This window comes from Phyllostomus discolor, chromosome 1 (assembly GCF_004126475.2).
Source record: "Phyllostomus discolor isolate MPI-MPIP mPhyDis1 chromosome 1, mPhyDis1.pri.v3, whole genome shotgun sequence".
In the NCBI taxonomy this organism is placed as follows: Eukaryota; Metazoa; Chordata; class Mammalia; order Chiroptera; family Phyllostomidae; genus Phyllostomus; species Phyllostomus discolor.
Window position 1 is genome coordinate 150,320,991 of NC_040903.2, and position 22,932 is coordinate 150,343,922.

Below are 22,932 nucleotides of genomic sequence, written 5' to 3' on the forward strand. Positions count from 1 at the left end.
GATCTTTAACTTTTATTGGAATAATATCTAGTAGAAATGAAAGGTACTATTTTATAAACCTACATTTGCTTTTGGAACAGGCACTCAAGTTACTTTATGTCATTGTATATATTTTGGCTGATCAAAATTGATTGCATTCATTCATTTATGCTTTTTTAAAGAAATATTTTGGCATTCCTATCATGTGTCCCCCCCAAACACAAGTTAAGCAGAGAATACAGTAATAAACATTACAGACATGGTTATGTTCATTGTGTTAAAGTGTGAACTTTTCAATTTCTGAATATGATTTCTAAATTTTCCTCTGAAGCATTATTTTAATATTTAATTTTTATGAGCCCTTTGACTATTTTCATGTTTCACTTTCTTATGTCCAGTGTTTCTTAAAATGATGTGCTTCCATACTTTTGCTCTGAAAGTAATTTATATCACTTTTTCTAGTTGTTACTCATGTATATGCTCAACTTTCCTTTTCCCATCCCCAATAAGCATTTTCTGACCACAGGAAATACAATACATCCAGCCTTCAGCATGTACTCAATACATATTAATTTCTCTATTGCATCCTCAATAGGGACTACTGGTCTTTTAATTCCTCCTGTGCTTTACAGAATTCAGTGAAGGACTATTAAAGGCAGCTGGGAAGTGGTATTTTTATAATTTTTTTCTTTTAGTTGTATCATTTTTATTTTAAATCATATTCATAATTTTCTATTATAGTTGGCATACATTATTATTAGTTTCAGGTGTGCACCCCAGTGATTATACATTATATAACTTACTAAATGATCATCTGGACAAATCTCATACCCATCTGACACTATAAATAGTTATAAGAATATTATTGACTATACTCCCTGTGCTGTACTTTACATCCCCACATCTATTCTGTAACAACCAAGTTATACTTCTTAATCCCCTCACCCTTTCACCCAAGCCCCTAACCACCCCCATCTGGCAACTGTGAAAATGTTCTCAGTATCTGTGAATCTTTCTGTTCTGCTTGTTCATTCATTTTGGTTTTTAGTTTCAATTGTTGATAGGTACTTATTTATTGCCATCTTATTGTTCATATTTTTTTATCTTTTTCTTAAAGAAAACCTTTTAACATTTCATATAATAATGGTTTGGTGGTGATGAACTGCTTTAGTGTTTTCTTGTCTGGGAAACTCCTTATTTGTCCTTCAATTCTAAATGTCAGCTTTGCTGGGTAGAGTTATGTGTCCCAGGTCCTTGGTTTTCATCACTGTGAATATTTCTTGCCAACCCCTTCTGCTGAAAACTTTCTATTGAAAAATCAGCTGACAATCTTATGGGAGCTACCCTGTAGGTGACTAACTGTATTTCTCTCATTGCTTCTAAGATACTCTCTATGTTTTTAACTTTTTTCATTTTAATTATGATGTGTCTTGGTGTAGGCTTCTTTGGGTTCATCTTCTTTGTAACTCTCTGAGCTCCCTTGCATTTCCTCCACCAAGTTAGGAGATTTTTTTGGTCATCATTTTTTAAAATAGGTTTTCAATTTCTTGTTCTCTCTTTTCTCCTTCTGGTACCCCCATAATGAAAATATTGCTACCCTTGATATTGTCCCACCGACTCCTTACATTATGCTCACTTTTTTGGATTCTTTTTTCTTCTTGCTGTTCTGATTGAGTGTTTTTGCTTCCTTATCTTCAAAATTGCTGATCTGATTTGATTGTTAGCTTCATCTACTCTACTGTTGATTACCTGAAAATTATTCTTTATTTTAGTTAGTGTATCCTTATTTCTTATGGGTCCTTGTTTATGCTGTTAAGGTTCTAAGTTCATTGAGCATCCTTACAACTTGTCTTTTGAAATCTGCATGTAATAGATTGCTTGTCTTTGTTTTAAGTTTTGGTTTTTTTTTTTTTTTGGTGTTCTGTTCTATCATTTGGAACATACATCTTTGTCTCTTCATTTTGTCATCTTCCCTGTGTTTGTTTCTATGTATTGGGTAGAGCTTCTACACCTCCCAGGCTCGGTAGAGTGGCCTTATATAGTAGGTGTTCTGTAGGGTCCAGTGGTACAGCCTCCCCTGTCACCCAAGCTGGGTACTCAAGGTACATCCCATCATGAGAGCTGAGTACACCCTTCTCTTGTAATTGAGACTTGATTTCTGTTGGCATTTCAATGGGAGGGATTTACCCCATTTAGTCAGTTTCAAAGACTGGCTGTGATCACAAATCACTGACCTCCAACCACCATGGAAAATCAGATGTGCTGGTGCCCTCCCTACAGAGTAGGACTTACTTCAGGAGGGACTTACTTCTGGTACCTGCTGAGCCTGTTCCTTGAGTGTGTCACTTGTGGAGGTGATTGGGTGGTGGTGCTTCAACAACATCTGAAGCTGTCTGCTGGGTGTGCTGGCTCTGGGGCCCCCTGGGAGGTTCAGGTCAAGGTCAGTCACTATCTGTGTTCTGTCCAGGGCTGCCCAGCAGGAACTATAAAGTGATCCATCTATTTGTGCAGGGCTTTGAGGTGCCCAGGGGAGGCCAAGCTGCGAACCGAGGCTGACTGCTACTAGTGTTGGACCTGGATCACCCTGAGGCCAGATTTTAGGAAATTTTGAGAGATTTTAGGCAAATATGAAGCACGAGCCAAGATAGGCCATTTGTATGGAAAAGTCACTGGAAACCACTTGGGTGAGCTCTAAAGCTAGGAAGGAGTGTCTTGGGGAATCACCAGGGTGGGACAAACTGTGTGAGTCATGTAGATGGCATCTGAGATATGGTGGTACCTGTTGGGCTCTGTTGGGGAGGACTCATCAAAGGAACAGTGGCCTCTGCCAGAGCTTCTGTCTGGGAGAAAGCTTCCCCTCAACTCTTGCCCTGATGCTGGACATTTCAGTTCCTCCATGTCCCTGTACTTTTTGAACTGCTGCCCCAGCATTGGAGCTCACAGCAAGTGAGTCAGAATAAGTCCATGAGAGGGGTCTTTAAGAGGAACTGCCTGGAACTCCAGAAGACCTCCATCTCTCTCAGCCTCAATTCCTGCTGGGTTTTGCAGCCAGAAATTATGGAGACTTCTCTTCTTGGCACTGAAACCCTCGGTTGAGAGGCTTGGTATGGAAATGGGAAACCTCTCTCTGGAGGACCTCTGTAGCTGAGATATTCTTCTCCATTTTTATCTGCCACACACAGGTGTGGGGCCCATTCATTCAGTGTCTTCACCACTGCTACCAGTCTCAATGTGGCTTCTTTAATTTCTTAGTTGTAGGATTTCCATTCAGTCAGATTTCAGGTAATTTCAGAAAGTGTGGTTGTTTTCACATACAGTCAATAGTTCTTTACTTTTGCTGTCAGTACTAAGTCATGGGAACCATGGAACAGATAGATCTGAATGACCAGACCCCAGAGTCACTTGATTACGAGAACTTGGCAAATGGTATCTACTAGCAGTCAGGTCCTCAAGAGAAAGGGCTATAGACAGGCAAGAATGGGAAAGACCAGTGGTTGCCACCAAGTACTCAGTCTAGCTTTTCATTGCATCAGAAAGGGGTAAGATGGAAGCACAGGACTTATCAGGAGATCCAAGGCAAATGCGAATTATGAATTGGCATAAACAAGCCAGTCTGGCACAAGCACCTGAACCTGAAGAAATGATCAAGGAAAAGATAAAATCTTCCTACCAAGTTTTTCAGACCTAGTAGAGCATAGGAAAGGTGGGGGAGTAAGAGATATGACCCTAGAGAATAGATTTTAAGCAGCAGGGCTAGAGGTTATAGCTGAAACCCATCAAACATTTCTTCCTTTTGAACAAATATGTAGGCCAATGGGTATGATAGATGTGAACCATATTTTAAGGTTAGAAGGATATGCCTCATTGCCTTTCTCAAAGGTGAGTGAGGGCTCTTCCATAGCACGTGTGAGGTGGCCACCACCTGGGCCTCATGTGTATCAGGGTTTGTTTGAGCTCTGGCCTCTCCATGAACCTTCAGGGCAGGTGCACAAGAATGAGGAGACTTGATATGAACATGTTCCACCCTTGTTAACCTCCTGCAATTTGCCTGATGCACAATGTATTTTTAGCTATTTTGTCATGGAAAGATTTCTTTTGGGAACCTTTAAACTACAAAATCTGTTGAATTGTATGTCAGATATTTATTTAGAATCAATACTAGTACTAGGAGAAGGATAACAGAGGTATAGTCTGTCTTCTCTTCTTTGAAAGAGCAGTTATGCTGCTACCTGCACTCTTGTGATTGTGAACCACTGGCTGGTTCCACTAATTAGTGCTCAGCAACCCTCTGGTCCTGTTTTGCTCACACAGAGCCATGCATTTCTCCAGTTCTCAGACCTTTGTAACGAGGCTGTAAAAGAAGTTTATGTGGCGCTTCATATGCTACATAGGACAACTGAAAAGAAAGGTTATCTACTCATAATCCACTGTTGTGATGCTCATCCCCCAAATGTCCACAAGCAGCACACAGTGTTCAAGGGCAGATCCTTTGCCTCAAGGACACAAAGTCAAGGATGGGTCATTTTGGGAAAAGGAGATATTTGGCGAAAGGCAATTTTTTTGTGATTTTCCTGCAGATAAGAATGTGGGAAGCTTAATACATATGGGGAAAGAGAGGCAGGATCTAGCTCAAACTTCCCCTATGGTGCAGAGCTATGGTTTTCAAAAGTGTGCCTAAGAATTACTTGGAGATCTTCTAACAATGAGGCATCTTCAGCTCTACCTTCAGAGATTCGGATTCAGTTGATCTGGACTCTGACTGAAGTATCTGCATCTTTTATAAAATATTTCAGGTGCTGTTTTGAGGTAGATAGATGTGAACCATATTTTAAGAAACACTAACCTAGAGTCTTAGTGGAGTTCACCCTAATTTGCACCCAAGAGCAATGTGGTGCACAGTCCTCACAGCGATTGGAAGAACGCTTCTGAAAGTCTCACTAGGTGTCTCTTAGGAGGTAGGCACTTGTATTCATGCAGATCTTACCAAGTGAGTCAACTGTTATATTTCTTATTGAAAATATAGAGTGAGACTTTCAGTGATCAAAACTGGACTAGAGGAAAAAAGATGTATCATCTCCCCCTTACAACAATGGAAACCCCAACAAGTAGAATAAAAAGGCCAAGTAGACTGAAAGGGATTTTATTGTGACAAGAGGTATAAAGAAGTAGAACAGGCTATTTATTTGAATTTTCCTATACCCTTTAAATATCAGCTTTCTCAATGTTACTTTTCAGAGACTGTGACCTTTTTAAGAAGTGAAAAGGCACCAAAATGCTATCTATATTGAAGCAGTTTATCAAAATGTCACCCAACTGTTGATTCCAATTGCTAACAAGACATTGTGTTTCCGTATTTAATTGGCCAGCTTACCTAATTACAGCTGTCTTTGGATATCTATTGATGGGCTCTTTCCGAGGAGAAAGAAAGCATCATTGGAGGCAATTTCTTATAAATATATTAAAAGGGAAATAAAATAAGGGAATATGCCAATAAGAATTATTAGATAATAAAATTTACCTGCGTGCATCGATCCCTAATTTATAGAAACACCTTCATAACATATCCAACACAACTCTGGAAAACTGCCAATTGCCCATGCTGCTGTACCTTCCAAAAGTTATCTTGGCATGCAGCTCAGCAGAAAAGTAGGAAGTACCCTGGAAATTACTCACAAAAATGTGAATACCACATGTCAGAGTCAGTGAGCTTTGGATGAACTATAAAGAGTTTTCATTATTTAGGCCTATGAAAGCAAAGGAAACAGAAATATATCCAATAATGTAAGGCAGCGGAACCAGGAAATTTATAAGGCAGCTTAATCTGTGGATTCACTTTAAAACATTGGGCCATGTTCAAACTGTGACATTAAAAAACATTCCCCCTGGCTGTAGTTGTGATCCTTCAGAGGTCAGGAAGAATAGGATGTCAAACTTCCCAAGGTTTTTAGACAAAGGACTTTTAATGAGTCCTTTCCCTTAAGCTTTCCTTTTTCTTCTCTTATGTGGACATGAAAGACGGAATCTTAACACATTCCACAATTACTGGGGAGGCTGCCCAGAGCCACTTATCTTAAATACTATATCAATCATATTTATTATGATTAGTAATAAATCTAAACTGAGGCTTTAGATCATTAAGTGTGCCTAGGTCAATCCATGCTCTGTAAGAATGCTAATAAAAAGTCTCAACACATAATAATACCAAAACTCACTGCCTTAGTTTAGCATTGGGAGATACAGGGGATATCAGAGGGTAGAGAATGATCATCACTTCTGCCTACAGTGTTCATTAGGTTTGGAAAACTTCCTGGGGAAGAAGTTTGGGCGTGCCTAGTCTAGACGGCCCCAGGGATTCTCAGGAGGTTTATACCCAGGGCTTGTTTATACCTAAGAAGAATATCTGCAATGAAAGTGAATCTTGTCTCCTTTAGGACATATACAAAGGGCTATAAACCTCTTGATGAAGAACCAGAGTAACAGATTATCCCACTTAATAAAATAGACGACTTTGGTGTACACTGCAAACAATATTTTATCTTAGAAGTCTCATATTTCAAATCCTCTTTAGATTACAAATTGCTTGAGCTATTGTGGAATAAATACTGGAATAAATATGCTGAGTGCCTCTAGCTCGCTTGTTAATGCGGACTACACCACTGGTTAGGTCTTAGTTTGTCTGTAACGTTAGATCAGTCAGAAGCCCAGCTGGGATGAGGGAGTTTAATGCCAGGCTTATAAACACATGACCAAAATCAGAAGAAAAGCTTGCCAAAGCTACTGGGTCTGCTGCAAAACTACCCTAGGAGATATCCATGGATTGGTGTCTCAGGTTCTTGAGGATAAATTCTTTCATCATATTAACACCTTAAACAATCACCATGTAATACTTTTGCCTGAAAGGCACTAGGAGAAAAAAAAACACACACAATTTAACACTTTAAAATCAGTTATCAAAAATCTAGTAGGAAGTACAAGGTGCTCTGAAATGCCCTGAATGTTAACAGCTTGTAATAAAATTCTTTAAAATGAAAATAAAGCAAACAAAGTGTACACTGCTCAACTCCGGGAGCTATGGTGACCTCGAATAGTGTGCTGCAGAGCTGAGCAGCCCCAGTGACAGTTTACTGCACTTCTGAAACATTTGTCATGCTGAACCTCAACAGAAAACTACATGAGAGAAACAAAGCCGGTTATAATCGTCTAGAGTGCTAACTAACTTTGTTATATAACAAAACCAGCAAGCATCTGGGCACATCCCAGGAATGGGTAGAGGCATGGAGCTCGGGCCTGAGACCACCATACTGCACAGCACATCTTCCCTCTCGTCTGGAAGTCCCGACACTCTAAGAGCTCACTCTGGCTCTCATCTAAAACCACCTGAAAATACCAATGGTTACTTTGGATATGAGCATTTTACATGAATTTGAAATTCTTTTCTTTCTCTTTCCATGAGTATAACTGCATTTAGGTTGCATTGCAAGAAAGAGAAATATGGTGTTTTTCCATTGTTCCAGTCACCAGTGATAAACTATTGTCTGAAAATATTCAATAAAAAATTTCAGAAATGCACAGTTCATAAATTTTAGTTGCAGGCTATTTTGAGTGGTGTGATGACATCTTGTGCTGTCTGGATAAAGGGATGTGGATCATCTCTTTATCCAGCAGCTCCACATTGTGAAGGCTACCTGTTTGCTGGTCACTCAGCTGTCTTAGTTATCAGATGGGCTTTCGAAGTATCACAGTGTTTGTGTTCAAGTAACTCTTATTTTATCTAATAATGCCTCCAAAGAACAAGAAAAGTGATGCTGGCCATTCAAATATGCCAAAGAGAAGCAATAGAGCATATACAAATGAAGGAAAAAATACGGTATATATGAAGCTTGGTACTGTCCATAGATGAAGCCATCCACTGGTATTTTAGAACATACCCCCATCAGATAAGGGGGGACTACTATATTATTTGTTTATTCACTTATGTATAAAATAATGTGTGAAACTTGAAGACTTTTATAAATTCTTTTAAAATGAGATGATCAGCCCTGGCTGGGTGGCTCAGTTGGTTGGAGCAACATCCTGTACACCAAAAGGTTGCAGGTTTGATTCCTGGTCAGGGCACATACTTAGGTTCCAGGTTCAATCCCCAGTTGGGGCACCTAAGGGACTCAACTGATGGATGTTCTCTAACTCTTGCTCCCTCTTTCCCTTCTTTTCTCCTTAATATCAGTAATAAAAAATCCTCAGGTGAGGATTAAAAAAATAATAAAACATGATCTGGTTGCAAAATGACAATTCTAATGAAAACAAATAGTAAGACTCTATGGTGTTGCTTCTTTTTTCAGAATGTTGAAAAGAGCTGGTGGCTCACTTAATCACTTTCAGGTATTCAAATTAACCATGAAGGCAAGTTCAGGAACAATTATTAGAGAGAAAGTATAACATAAGATGAATAATAACAATAGTTAACCCCACCCACTAGAAAGCAACCTCCTGCAGGCATTGAGGGTATGAATGAAATGGATCCTAGAGGAAGATGTGGCATGGTGTTACAAACGGAATCGTGCCCCTTCAAAATTCCGATGTTGGTGTCCAGCCCCCATTGTGACTGTATTTGGTATAGAACATAATGATTTGAGGATTGTATATTGAGAAATGATCACAACAATAAGTCTAGGTAACATTTGTCACCATATACATAGTTATAACTTTTTAATAGTGATGAGAACTTTTAAGGTCTTACACAGATCAACTTTTAAATATACAGTAAATATTAACTACAGTCACCGTGCTGTACATTACATCCTCATGACTTGCTTATTTTATAACAAAGTTTTTTTGTTCTTGTCCCCCTTCCCCAGTTTTGCTCAGCCTCCACCTTTTTTTTTTTTAGATTCCATATGTAAGTGATATCATGCAATATTTGTTTTTCTCTGACATTTCACTTAGCATAATGCCTGCAATTCTATTCATAGTATCACAAGTGGTAGGATTTCCTTCTTTTTTAAGTCTGAATAGTATGCCATTGTGATATTACATAATTTCTCTTTTATTCATTGATTCATGGACACTGAAGTTATTTTCCTACCTTGGCTGCTGTAAACAATGCTCCAATGAACAGGGGCAGAGTACACATTTCAAGTTAGTATTTTCATTTTCTTCATGTATATACCCAGAAGTGGAATTGCTGGATCTATTTTAACTTTTTAAAGAAAGATCCATACTGATTTCCATAGTGGCTACACAGTTTACATTCACACCTATAGTGCACATTCCCACTAATAGTGGCCTTTTCTCTTCATCCTCACCAACACTGATGTCTTTTGGTAATAGCCTCTAATAGGTGTAAGGGGCTTTTGATTTATATTTCCCTGATGGCTAGTGATGTTGAGCAGCTTTTCACATACATGTTGGCCATCTGTATGTCTTCTTTAGAAAAATGTCCACTCACATTATTTTGCCAAGTTTTAATTGGACTGTTTTTCTGAAATTGAGTATGAGTTATTTATATATTTTAGATATTAGCCTCTTATCAAATACAATTTGCAAATATTTTCCCTGTAGGTTGCCTTTCATCCTTTTGATAATTCTTTTATGTTCAGCAAAGAAAACGTTTATTTTCATTTGTCTATTTTTGCTTTTGTTGCCTTTGGTTTTGGTGTCAAATCCAAAAACATCATTGCTCAGACTGATGTCAAGGAGTTTATCACCCATGTTTCTTCCAGGGGTTTTACAGTATCAAGTCTTATGTTCAAGTTTTATTCCATTTTGAGTTAATATTTATGTATGGTATAAGATAGTTATCTTTTTATTCTTTTGCATATTCAGTATTTCCAACAACATTTATTCAAGACTGTTCTTTCCCCATTGTATATTTTTGACTTGTCATAAAATAATTGACCATATGTGTGTGGGTTTATTTCTGAGCTCTTTATTCATTTATGTGTTTGTTTTTATGCCAATGTCAACTTATTTTGATTATTCTAGCTTTGTAATATAGTTTAAAATCAGATAGCACGATGCCTATAACTTTGTTCTTCTTTCTCAAAATTGCTTTGGCTCTTGGGGCTCTTTTGTGGTTCCATACAAATTTTATGATTGTTCTATTTCTGTGAAAAATGCCACTTGAATTATAATAGGGATTGCATTAAATCTGCAGATTACTTTGAGTAATACAGATATCTTAAATATTGATTCCTCCATACCATAAGCACAGAATACCTTCCATTTATTTGTATATTCTTTGCTTCCTTTTGTCAAGGACTTATAGTTTTCAGTGTAGAGGTGTTTCTTTCATTTCTTTGGTTAAGTTTAATCTTAGGTATTTTATTCCTTTATTTTTGACTGCCAAGTGTTTTGTTATTTTTTACCTTGAAGATACCTTTAATTTTTTTTAAAGATTGTATTTATTTTTGTTGAAGGAAGGGAGGAAGATAGAGAGGGAGAGAAACATCAATTTGTAGTTGCCTTTCAAGCACCCCTTCCAGGGGACTTGTCCCATAACCCAGGAAGGTGTTTTGACTGGGAGTCAAACCAGAGACCCCTTGGTTTGCAGGCTGTCACTCAAGCTACTGAGCCACACCAACCAAGACTAAAATATTTTTTATATTTTCTTTTTCTTAAATTTTATTTTCCCGTTACCATTTATCACCCTTATACTCCTACCCCACAATCACAACACAATTGTCCATGTCTATGTGTCCTTTTCCCATTTTGCTCTATCCATTCACCTCCAAACCCCCTCCAGCCCCCCACCCCACCACAGAGATATCAGCCTGCTCTCTATCTATAAGTTTGTCTCTGTTTAGCCTGTTAGTTTAGTTTTTTCATTAGATTTCACATATGAGTGAAATCATATGGTATTTGTCTTTCTCTGACTGGCTTATTTCACTTAGCATAATGCTCTCCAGGTTCATCCATGCTATTGCAAATGGTAAAATTTTCTTCTTTTTTTTATGTTTGAATAGTATTCCATTGTGTAAATGTCCCATCGTTGTTATATCCACTCATCTATTGATGGACACTTGGGCTGCTTCCATAGCTTGGCAATTGCAAATAATGCTGCAATGAACACTTGGATGCTTACATTCTTTCAAATTAGTGTTTCAGGTTTTCTTGAATTCCCAGAAGTAGAATCGTTGGGCCACAGTGCAGTTCCATTTTTAATTTTTTGAGGTATGCCCATACTGCTTTCCACAGTGGCTGCACCAGTCTGCTTTCCCACCAACAGTGCAAAAGGGTTCCCCTTTTTCCATGTCCTCACTAGCACTTGTTTGTTGACTTATTCATGATACCCATTCTGACTGGTGTAAGGTAATATATCATTATGGTTTTAATTTGCATTTCTCTAATTATTAGTGATATTGAGCATGTTTTCATATGTCTATTGGCCAACTTTGGTGAAATTTCAGTTCAGGTCCTTTGCCCATTTTTTAATTGGATTGTTTGTGTTTTTGGTTTTTGAGATTTATAAGTTCTTTATAAATTTTTGGATATTAACCCCTTATCAGATATATCAGCAAAAAATGTTCTCCCATTTTGTGAGTTGTCTTTTTTATTTTGTTGATGGTTTCCTTTGCTGTGCAAAAATTTTTTAGTTTGATATAGTCCAATTTATTCTTTCATTTCCCTTGTCTGAGGATATATGTCAGAAAAAAATATTGCTATGAACAATGCCCAAGATTTTACTGCCTATGTTTTCTTCTAGGATTTTTATGGTTTCAGATCTAACATTTAAATCTTTAATCCATTTTGAATTTATTCTTGGATATGGCATAAGAATGTGGTCTAGTTTCATTTTTCTGCACATATCTGTCCAATTTCCCCAACACCACTTATTGAATAAACTATCTTTAGCCCATTGTATGTACTTGCATCCTCTGTTAAATATTAATTGACTATAAAGGTGTGGGTTTATTCCTGGTCTCTCTATTCTGATCCATTGATCTATATGTCTGTTTTTATGCTAGTACCATGCTGTTTTGATTACTATGGCATTATAGTATAGTTTGATATTAGGTAGCACAATTCCTCCAAATTTGTTCTTTCTCAAGATCACTGTTATATGGGGCCTTTTGTCATTCCATATACATTTTTGAAATATGCACTCTAATTATGTGAAATATGTCATTGGTATCTTGATATTGTATTGAATCTATAGATTGCTTTGGGTAGTATGAGAATTTTAATGATGTTAATTCCTCTTATCCATGAACACAGTGTATGCTTCCACTTATTTGTGTTTTCTTCAATGTCTTTCTTCAGCATCTGACTATTTTCCAAGTAAAGTTCTTGTACATCCTTGGTTAGATTGATTCCTAGGTATTTTATTATTTTGGAAGCAATTGTGAATGGGATTGTTTTCTTAATTTCCTTTTCTGATAGTTCATTATGGGCATATAAAAATGCAACTGAGTTCTGGATATTAATTTTGTATCCTGCTATTTTACTGAATTCAGTTCTAGTAGTTTCTTGGTGGAATCCTTAGGGTTCTCTCTGTACAGTATCATCTTATTTGCAAATGAAGATAGTTTTACTTCTTCATTTCCAATTAGGGTGCCTCTTATTTTTTCTATTTGTCTGGTTGCTATGGCTAGGACTTCCAGTACTATGTTAAATAAAAGAGGTGAATAAAGACATTCCTGTCCTGTACCTGATTTTAAGGGGAACACTTGTAGTTTTTGCCCATTGAGTATGATGCTGACAGTGGGTTTGTCATATGTGGCATTTATTATGTTTAGGTATGTTCCCTCTATTCCCACTTTGCTGTGACTTTTTATTATAAATGTGTGCTGGATTTTATCAAATGTTTTTCTGCATCTATTGATATGATCAATGTGGTTATTATCTTTCATTTTGTTTATGTGGTGAATCACATTTACTGAATTTCCAATGTTGTACCAACCTTGCAAGTAGATTTAATCCTATTTGATCATGGTGTATGATCTTTTTGATATATTCCTGTATTCAGTCTGCTAATATTTTGTTGAAGATTTTAGCATCTATGTTCATCAGGGATATTGGCCTATAATTTTCTTTTTTTGTAGTGTCTATCAGTTTTTGGAATTAGAATAATGCTGGACTCATAAAATGAGCTTGGGGTCTCCTCTTGAAATTTTCGAAGTAGTTTGAGGAGAGATGTTAGCTCTTCTCAAAATGTTTGGTAAAATTCACATATGAAGCCATCTAGTTTATTCTTTTTGATAAAATTGTAAATGGGATTGTTTTCTTATTTTTTTCTTTCTGCTAGTTTGTTATTAGATTATAGTAATGTAACAGGTTTCTTGTACAAGAAACAACTTCACTGAATTTACTAACTAGTTCTAACAGATTTCAGTGTTGTCCTTATGGTTTTCCATGTGTAATATCATGACATCTACATTTAGCAACAATTTTACTTCTTTCTGATTTGAATATATTTAATTCCTTTTTTTTGCCTAATTGCTCTATCTAGGACTTACAATACTATATTAAATAAAAATGGCACATTGTGCATCCTAGTTTGTTCCTGATCTTAGAGTAAAACCTTTCAGCTTTTCACATTTGAGTATGATGTTAGTGATGGGTTTATGATATATAGCCTTTATTGTGTTGAGGGTACATTCCATCTTTACCTACTTTATTGAGAGTTTATATTAAAGATAGATGTTGAATTTTCTCAAATGCTTTTATGTACCCATTGAGATGATCATATGAATTCTAGCCTTCATTTTGTTGCACTGCATCACAATGATTGGTTTGTGGCTGTTGAACCTTCTCTGTACCCCTGGAATTAAACCACTCGATTTTGGTGTATAATCCCTTTAAGGTATTATTGAATTTGGTTTGCTAATATTTTACAAAATATTTTCATCTATGTCCTTCAGGGATGTTGGCCTGTGATGTTCTTTGTGGCTTTCTTATCTGGTTTTGGTGTCAGAGTAATGCTGGCCTCATAACACGAATTTGGAAGTATTCCTTCCTCTTTGATTTTTTTTTTAAATTTGAGAAGGGTTGGTGTTAATTCTTCTATAAGTGTCTGGTAGAATTCCCCAGTAAAGGACTCTGGTGCCAGACTTTTGTTTTGTGGGAGGTATTTGGTTACTGGTAATTGGTCTGTTCAGATTTTCCACTTCATTTTCAGTCTTGGTAGGTTATATTCTTAGGAATTTTTCATTTCTTCTGGGTTGTCCAATTTTGGGCATATAATGTTTCATAGTATCTTATAATTGTTTCTATTCTGTAATACCATTAGTAACTTCTAATTTCTGATTTTATTTGAGTTCTCTCTTTTTTACTTTGTGAGTCTAGCTAAAGCTTTTTCACCTTCATTTTTTCAAAAAGCCAATTTTTATTTTCATTGATATTTTCTATTATCATTTTAGTCTATTTAATTTCACACCACTCTGATCTTTGTTAATTTCTTTTTTGTATCAACTATGGGCTTCTTTTGTTCTTTTATTGTTTTTTGAGGGGCCAAGTTAGGTTAATTATGTGAGATTTTTCTTGTTTCTTATTTAGGCATTTATCACTATCAACTTCCCTGTGAGAACTGTTTTTATTGCATCGTCTAAGTTGGGTATATTGTATTTCCATTTTCATGTATTTCAAAATATTTTAATCTTCTTTTTGTGTCCTTCTGTGGCTCATTGGTTATTTAGTAGCATGATTTTAATTTCCACATATTTGTAAACTTTCCATTTTTCTTCTTATAACTGATTTCTAGTTTTATGCTATTGTGTTTGAAAAATTTGTTTAAAATGATTTTAACCTTCTTAAATTTATTAAGACTTGTTTGGGGCCTATCATATGATCTATTGTAGAGAGTGTTCCATGTGTGTTTGAGAATATGTATTCTGTTTCTTTTGGATGGACTCTTCTGTATAGATCTATTAAATCCATCTAGTTTAATGCACTGGTTAAAACTAATGTTTTTATATTCTGTTTAGAGGATCTATCCATTGGTGAAAGTGAGGTATTAAAGCCCCCTACTATTGTGTCACTGTCTCTTTCTCTATTTAGTCCTGGTAATATTTGCTTTATGTATTAATTCCTCCTATGTTAGCTGCATAAAGATTTACCAATGTGATATCCTTTTGTTGAATTGACCCCTTTATGATTATGTGATGATGCTCTTTTCTGTCTTTACAGGTTTTACATACAGTCTATACATCCTGATATTAGTATAGATACCCTAGCTTTGTTTTTGTTTCCATTTGCATGGAATATTTTTTTGGGATCCCTTCACTTTTAGTCTGTGTCATTGCATGAAGTCATTCTCTCATAGGTGCTATATAGTTGGGTATTGTTTGTTTTTATCCTTTCAGCCATTCTATGTCTTAGTATTGGATAATTTAGTGCATTTATTTATATATAAAGTAATTGATAGGTATGTATTATTCCCATGTTGTGCATTGTTTTCTGGCTGTTTTGTATTTCCTCTGTTTCTTTCTTCTTCTCTTGCTCTTTATCTTTGTAGTTTAGTGACCTTCTTTAGGGGTTTCCTTAGATTTCTTTCTCTTTACATTTCTGTATCTACTGTTGGTTTTGCTGTGGTTACCGTGAACTTGTAAGTCTTTATCATAATCTCCTGGTAAAGAAAAAAGAAAAAAAGAAAAATTATGTCACAATATATACTACAAAATTTTCAAATAATCTCTTTTACTCACTTTGTCCCAGAGTTTAATACCATGTTGCAAGTGCCCTGTTTAAAAAATACTTGACATAATAGGCCTTAGACTGCTATTCTAGAAAGACCTGCTTGCAAGGTTGGCTAATATTTGCAACCTTGGATTTCAGAAGTATTCCCACCACCATTAATCATAAGAATTGTTCACTATGCCTAAAGTGTTTGTACAAACAATGTAAGTTATACTGAACATTTACTTTTTTTTGAGGGGGGGTGCTAGTCTAGGCTTTTATTATGTGCCAGGCAGAGTGTTCCTATGTAACTAGTCCCCAGTAAAAACTCCAGGCACCAAATTCCTAATGATCTTGTTACTATTCATGTATTGCCATAATTTGTTGGTGGAGGAATTAGTGCACCCTGTTTGATTCCATTCAGGCAAGACTCTTCTTTACAGCTTATTCCTCATTTCCTCTGGACTTCTCCCATGTGCCTTTTCTTTTTCCTGATTTGCCTTTTGTATTTTCACTGTAAAAATCACCACTTCAAGTACAACCACATGCTGAGTCCTCCTAGAAAATCAGCAAGCCAGAAGTAGCCTTGGGGTCCCCTGGCACATGCTCCACTCTCTCTTTTCTCATTTTCCTTTGGAACTTCTAGCTGTGCTCTTTAAATTCTGTACTCCTTTTAAAATACAAATCGATTGACAATATGGCATCAGCAAAAATGGTGGCTATGGAGTTCCAAACTATCCTTCCATGAAAGCAATTATAGGATCTCTGGAATCTAATAAAAAACTTACTACAACCAGAGTAATGCTCAATAAGGAAGAGCTTAATCTCAGGAAGAGAGCTCTGTGGTGTTTAACTTACCTGCAACCATCGTTGACTCCCTAGTAGAGTGGGTAAAAACAGAATCCAATTATGTGGTGTCTGTAATTGACTCACATTAGACCTAAGGCCACAAGTAGGTTGCTGGTGAAAGGATGGAAAACCACAATAGCCAAAATACAATTTACTTTTTCCATTGTCCCACTATTTAGTCAATGTTTTTAAGGCAAAGCTGACACTTGGGTGGAAATAACTCTATGTCTATTAATTGATGGATGGATAGAGAAAATATCATGTATCCATATAATGAAATATTATTCAGCCATAAAAGGGAATGAATTACTGATCATGCTACAATATGAACAAATCTTAAAATCATTTTACTAATTAAAAGAAGCCAGACAGAAAGGGTCACATATTGCATGATTTCATTAGAATGAAATAGACAGAATTAGGCATATCAATAGAGACAGAAAGCAGACAAGTGGTTGCCAGGGCCTGGGGCTGGGGGAAGAGTGGGACCTGGCTGCTTAATGGGTATGGGTTTCATTTTGCAGTGGTTCAAAAGTTCTGATGGTTGTACAACATTGTAAATATACTAAAACCCACTGAATTATATATTTCAAAATAGTTAAAGTGGTGAATTTTATATTGTATGAATTTTACCCAACTATAAGTAATATAAATCAGCTTAGCCTCTCCTAGCTTTCTCATCCTCTTGTTCTCATCATAATTCAACCATCACCTTAAAGTTTTGGAAAGCAGTAATAATGATGATGGTTAATATTTGGGGTACTTATTCTGAGTGATAATTTTTTTGTTTTAATTCAATTCCAATTATCCTAGGTAGGTAATAATATCATTTACATTTTATATATAGTAACATTGAGGAAAGATCAGATATTAAGTAGTAGAACACAAACTAAGAAAAAACTGCATTAACAGTTTTTATAACACTCTCCTCCTGGAAAAGGGAGATAGTGAGACTCTGCGTATGTATATTTTAGTATTTTCTCACACAGTCATGACAGAAAGTCTTAAGGTTTGGGTCAGAGATTGAGGAATAGATGTAGTGATTTGGTGAGTATTTGCTAAGTTCACTCCTTTTTGTCATTAAAACATCTTTGGAGCAATTTGTGTACAAAAATTTTGTCACCTCTTAGAGGGAGCCCCTCCCCTTGGTGCAGATCCTTGGTGTGAGTGACCTTTGACCAATGGATTTGAGGGTCTCGGTCATCTTAGTCTAAGGGATTATTGTAGGAAAGATTGTAGTCATGGGTCTTACTGTTTTACCTACAAAGTCTCTGGAGTCAGCAGGCAGCGCTTCCAGAATTTGTATTAAGTAAACAGAAAATCCACCACATGCAAAACAGACATGTACATCAGAGCGAGCGAGCAAAAGAGAGAGTTGGGACATGTGGGAGGCAGAGAGAAGTTGGCCTTCTGCATTTAAAAGAGAAAAATTTAGATATAATTCTGTATAAAGAAATTATTCTGTGAACAAACAAAATAGGAACAGACTAATAGAAGCAGAGAACAGACTGATGGTTGCCTTAGGTGAGAGGGTTTGGGAGGCTGGGTGTACAAGGTGAAGGGACTGAGAAGCACAAATTAGTAGTTACAGAATAGTCACAGGGATGTTAAGTATAGCATAGGGAATATAGTCCATAATATTTTAATAACTATGTATGGCACCAGATAGGTACTAGAAATATTGGTGGGAATGCTTGGTAAAGTATATGATTCTCTAACCACTATGCTGTAGACCTGAAACTAATACAAAACAACATTGAATGCAAACTGTAGTTAAAAACAAAATTTTATATCTCTGGCTGGTGTAGCTCAGTGGATTGAGCACTGGTTGTGAACCAAAGAGCCACTGGTTCAATTCTCAGTCAGAGCATATGTCTGGGTTGGGGGCCAGGTCCCCAGTGGGGGCCACATGAGAGGCAACCACACATTAATGTTTCTCTGCCTCTCTTCCCCCTTCCCCTCTTTCTAAAAATAAATAAATGAAACCTTTAAAGAAGAATAAAAATAAAATTTTATAGAAAGAAATTTTGTTTTTTAAACACAAATGACCACTTATGGATATTGAAAAAAAAAATATCAGGGCACAATGGAAAGCAAGTAGAATATGGAGGCTCTTGGGGCTGAGATAGAGACCAGGCTCAGACATGTATGTGCACATGACCTTGAGTAACTTATTTGACTTCTAAGTTTTGTGATTCATAAACATGGAAGACCACCCCCCTATCAGAAGTGTGAAGATTAGAGATAATAGAGTCACAGATCCAAGCGCCTGCTTGGCATAAAGAAGATATTGCCCCTAGGACTGTACATTACAAAAATCAAACTTGAAAACAGGAGGCATCACCAACCCATGGCCAAGTTAGACCTTTTCTCAGAGCTTGAGTGCCTTAGTAGGATGCTCTGTAATAAATATTTGTTGCCAGGAGACACAATGATATAGTTTGAGGGGCACATTACAAACATTCACAAAACTAACTGGTATTAAGAGAAAGGGAAGATGTATGACAAAAAATCCAGATACCCAAAAACTGTTTGCAGAGGAGGAAGATGTTATATCCAGTTGGAGAATCAGGAAAGGCTTCATGCCAGAAGTGGATAACATGGATGGTCGCCCCCGGTAATGAGCATTGCAGCTGAAGCTACTTGACCAAATAATGAAGTTGAAAATCAAGTGACTTGCATAGTTGAATTTGGCTAAAGTTGAAAATTTGTAAATGGAAGATACAGAAGCAAAGATAAAATTCAAGATTATGGACAGTCTTGCCTGCTAGGCAACTGCTCAGGCCTTATCCAAAAAGTAGGGTTGAGGGTTTAAGCCTCAGGTTGTAGGAAGTTGAGAAAAATGATGGTGAGATGGACAAAAAGGCTCATGTACACGGAACATTTTCCATAAATTCAGGGTTCTGTACATCTGGCCTTACTCCATTAGAATGCCTTGAATTAAATTTCTTCAGGTCATAGGATTCCTTTTAACCTGCAATACTTGACTAAATGAAAACTCATGTTAGAATTCAACACATAAATTGGGTGCTTAGTTAGAGAGCATTGAACTGTCTGGACATAGGAACAGTCTCCTCCATTCTGAGATGATTTTTTTCTCTCAAGCAAATATTCTTAATTGATCTTCCTCATTTTTATTCATGAACCACAATTGGTACCCATCTGAAATCCTGGCAATATCTCTGTCATTCTTAATGATACAGCAGAAGTGAAACTTTAGCTTAGTAAAAATCCATAGTTAACTTCTCCTTACTGCTCTCCTTCCTGAAAGGGTGTCCACAGGGCAAGAGTGTTACCCTAGGAGGCTGAAGGAAAATGCCTGATGAATATTAACACCTCAAAATCACCTTGTCCTAAAGTGACCATGGAAGCTACCAGAATCTCAATTTTTCTGGTTATCCAAACTTCAGATTACTTTGTATCATTTTTCTCTTCTCAGCTATCTAGGCTGAAGGGGCACTTCTTTGCTCCTTTGGTCCTATTTTCTATTTCTTTTCTGTTTATGTACCCTTCCTCATTGGTATTAGCTGTTTTTATCATTAATTAATTCCAGCTTCTGTCATCCCTCCTCTCTCTTGCACACAGCTCATAAACTCATTCTCTTGTTTCTGCCAAAGGGGAAAAAGTAGAAGGAAAAATAATGACAAGGTCATTTGCTTTTAGTTTATAAGTGCTATGTTTTATTAAAAACACACTACTCGATTTTATTTTGCTTAGGAGTACATAAATATTAATTAGCATTGCCTATAAAACATCCCATGGATAGTAGGACACTGGACAAGTACTCCACTGTGAAGCAAGGTGTCCTAACCATGGATTAATAACCTGCTATAGACAAGCCACCAAGTAGATAAACAGATATTTAAGTTTTCATCTGCAATTCATGTGCCAGTAATTCATTTGGATTGGTAATTTTTCTTTTTCAAATAAGTAGTTAAACTACACTTGGCTTTCCCTCTATGTGGCATGTAATAGATCTCCAGTTCTGGACCGTCACACATAGAGCATGACTGAGGATAGGCTTCCATATGCATCATCCCAACGGCCTCAGAGGCACGTTCACATGAATATTAACACCTCCAAATCACTTTGTCCTAAAGTGAGCATGGAAGCTACTGGAATCTCAATTTTCTGGTTATCCCAACTTCAGATTACTTTGTATTATTTTCTCTTTTCAGCAATGTAGTCTGAAGGGGTCACTTCTTTTCCCAACTAAACGAGATCAGAGTCAGCAGATATCACACTATGAAACAGAAACTAGAACCAGGGTTCCCAGTTCCACATGTGAGGAGCTTGGAAGTCGTCACCACTCTGTCCTAACAAACAGAGCTGAACACACTGAAAAACCAATGTCTCTAGGATCTTCAAGAGAGCTAAAGACACTAGGGCAAACAGCTGTCCCCAAGATTGGAGACATGAGCTGGTGAACAGAGATTATAACAATTTATGGAAGCAGTGACTCAGAGCTGGAAACCACTCTGAGAACCAGTGCTGGGTAGGAAAATCTGAACTGTAATTGAATTGCTGGAGGTTCAGTGTAGAGCAGTGATTTTCCACCTTTCTCATCTTGTGACACACATAAAACCAATAACTAAAATTCTATGGCACACCAAAAACTACATTGTATTTTTTTCAGTGTGACACACACACAAAAAGGTATAATTTGATTCATTCACAACAGATGAATATTGTTGTATTGGCTGTTGTCATCTTCTTATTTGACAATCTAAGGAAAAAGAGGTCAGTGCCCTTGACTAAACAGTCAAGTATTGTGTATCTTAAAAATCCTTGCAGCACACCAGTGTGCCTGTCGTGTGGCACATTGCTTGAAAATCGTTGGTGTAGACAACTCTAGGAGGTATTTCCTGACTACTGGTAGCTAGATCTAGAGCCTTGACTAAATTGAGGTTTGATTTTTATCTTTTTTTTTCAGTAAGAATAGTTCATAAGTGGTAATGTTTATTTCTGTCAGGAACCACATATCTATTTTTTATTTTGTTAATGTTTGCATTAGGGTTTGAAAATAGTGATATTCTAAATGTATCATTCCTTCTTAATTTATTGATGGATTCTTCTATTGAGGGAAACTTTCTTTGTCCAGTTAAATAATTTTGTACAGGAAATACAAAATAAATTCTTGTTTCCATTTTTTATTAGTTTTCAGAATAATGAGTTGCTTTCTTGGCATCCTTCAACTATTACAAATGAATTGTTTTAATGCCATGATGATCTCATGGACTTAAATCTATTTTTATGCTCTAGTTGTATTCATATAGCATTCTTTATTGATGCTTAACTTTTTCTGCACAGGCCAGTGGAAGCTTCTCTAAATTAGTTTCTGAGGTTGGGTTTTGTTTTAACATGAACCTAGCAATCATTGACAATTTTCTTATTTTTTGAAGTGATTAAATATTGTAGGCTCAGATTATATATTCTGTCACTCAGCCCTAATATCTCTTTTATGAACAAATTTGAGCAACTTTTCATATGTTTAAGTAATTTGCATATCATTTATGTGAATTGCCTGTTCATATCTAAATTTTTTTCACCATATAGTTGTTGATCCTTTATTTTTAATTTTTTTGGTAATATAGAGAATTGTTTTTATCATATCTAGGCAGGCCATTAAAATGTAGCTTTTTGATCCTAAGCTGAAAGAGAATGTTCCCATAAGAGATCTAAAAAAGACTCAATAGTTGAAGGGTACATAAAGATCATTCAACTAAAGAACATATTCCAATATAGGACTGTTCCAGTAATTCTCCAAAGAGGAAACCAAATTTGGCTCAATTCCATCATAATATTTCCACTATTTGATTTAAATCTAAACTTGTTTCTGACTTCAAAGGCTTCTTCAACTTTGACATTTTCCTAGAAAATTCTCAAATTAGTTAAGATTCTTGTGCTTGCTTCTCACTCGACCTAAGATTTCATAAGGTCCAGTGACCCCACATTCAAATATGTTAGTGTAGCCTAAGTAGGGCACATTCTCAAAGACTGACTCAGGAAAGCCAAACATTTCAGGAAATGCTTGCATTATCAAGGCAAGTTTTTAAATTAGAATAAAAGCTTATTTTTTAAGATTTTATTTATTTTTAGAGAGAGGGGAAGGGAGGGAGAAAGGGAGAGAAACACTGATGTGTGGTTGTCGCTTGTGTGCCCCTTCTGGGGACCTAGCCCACATCCCAGGCATGCACCCTGACTGGGTATCAAACCAGTGACCCTTTGGTCTGGAGGCAAGCACTCAATCCACTGAGACACATTAGCCAGGGCTAAAAGCTCAGTTTTTTACAATGAGGAACACATACAAACACACAACAATTTTTATACATAAATATAAAATCATTTAACAGAAGTGCTTCTTTTTATCACCGATTTCATTATCAGAGTTCCAAAGCTAATAAGCAGTCAATAGGTGATCAAGTTGTATATCTGTCAGAGTCCCAAGAAGAAGCAAATGGCACATACAAAGTGGACATTAAAGAATGTATG

General features: G+C 36.5%; 1 pseudogene; it reads left to right on the forward strand.

Annotated features, from left to right (window-relative positions):
- Positions 1 to 4,429: 4,429 nt before the first annotated feature.
- Positions 4,430 to 6,886, forward strand: LOC114492237 (annotated as a pseudogene).
- The last annotated feature ends 16,046 nt before the right edge of the window (positions 6,887 to 22,932 follow it).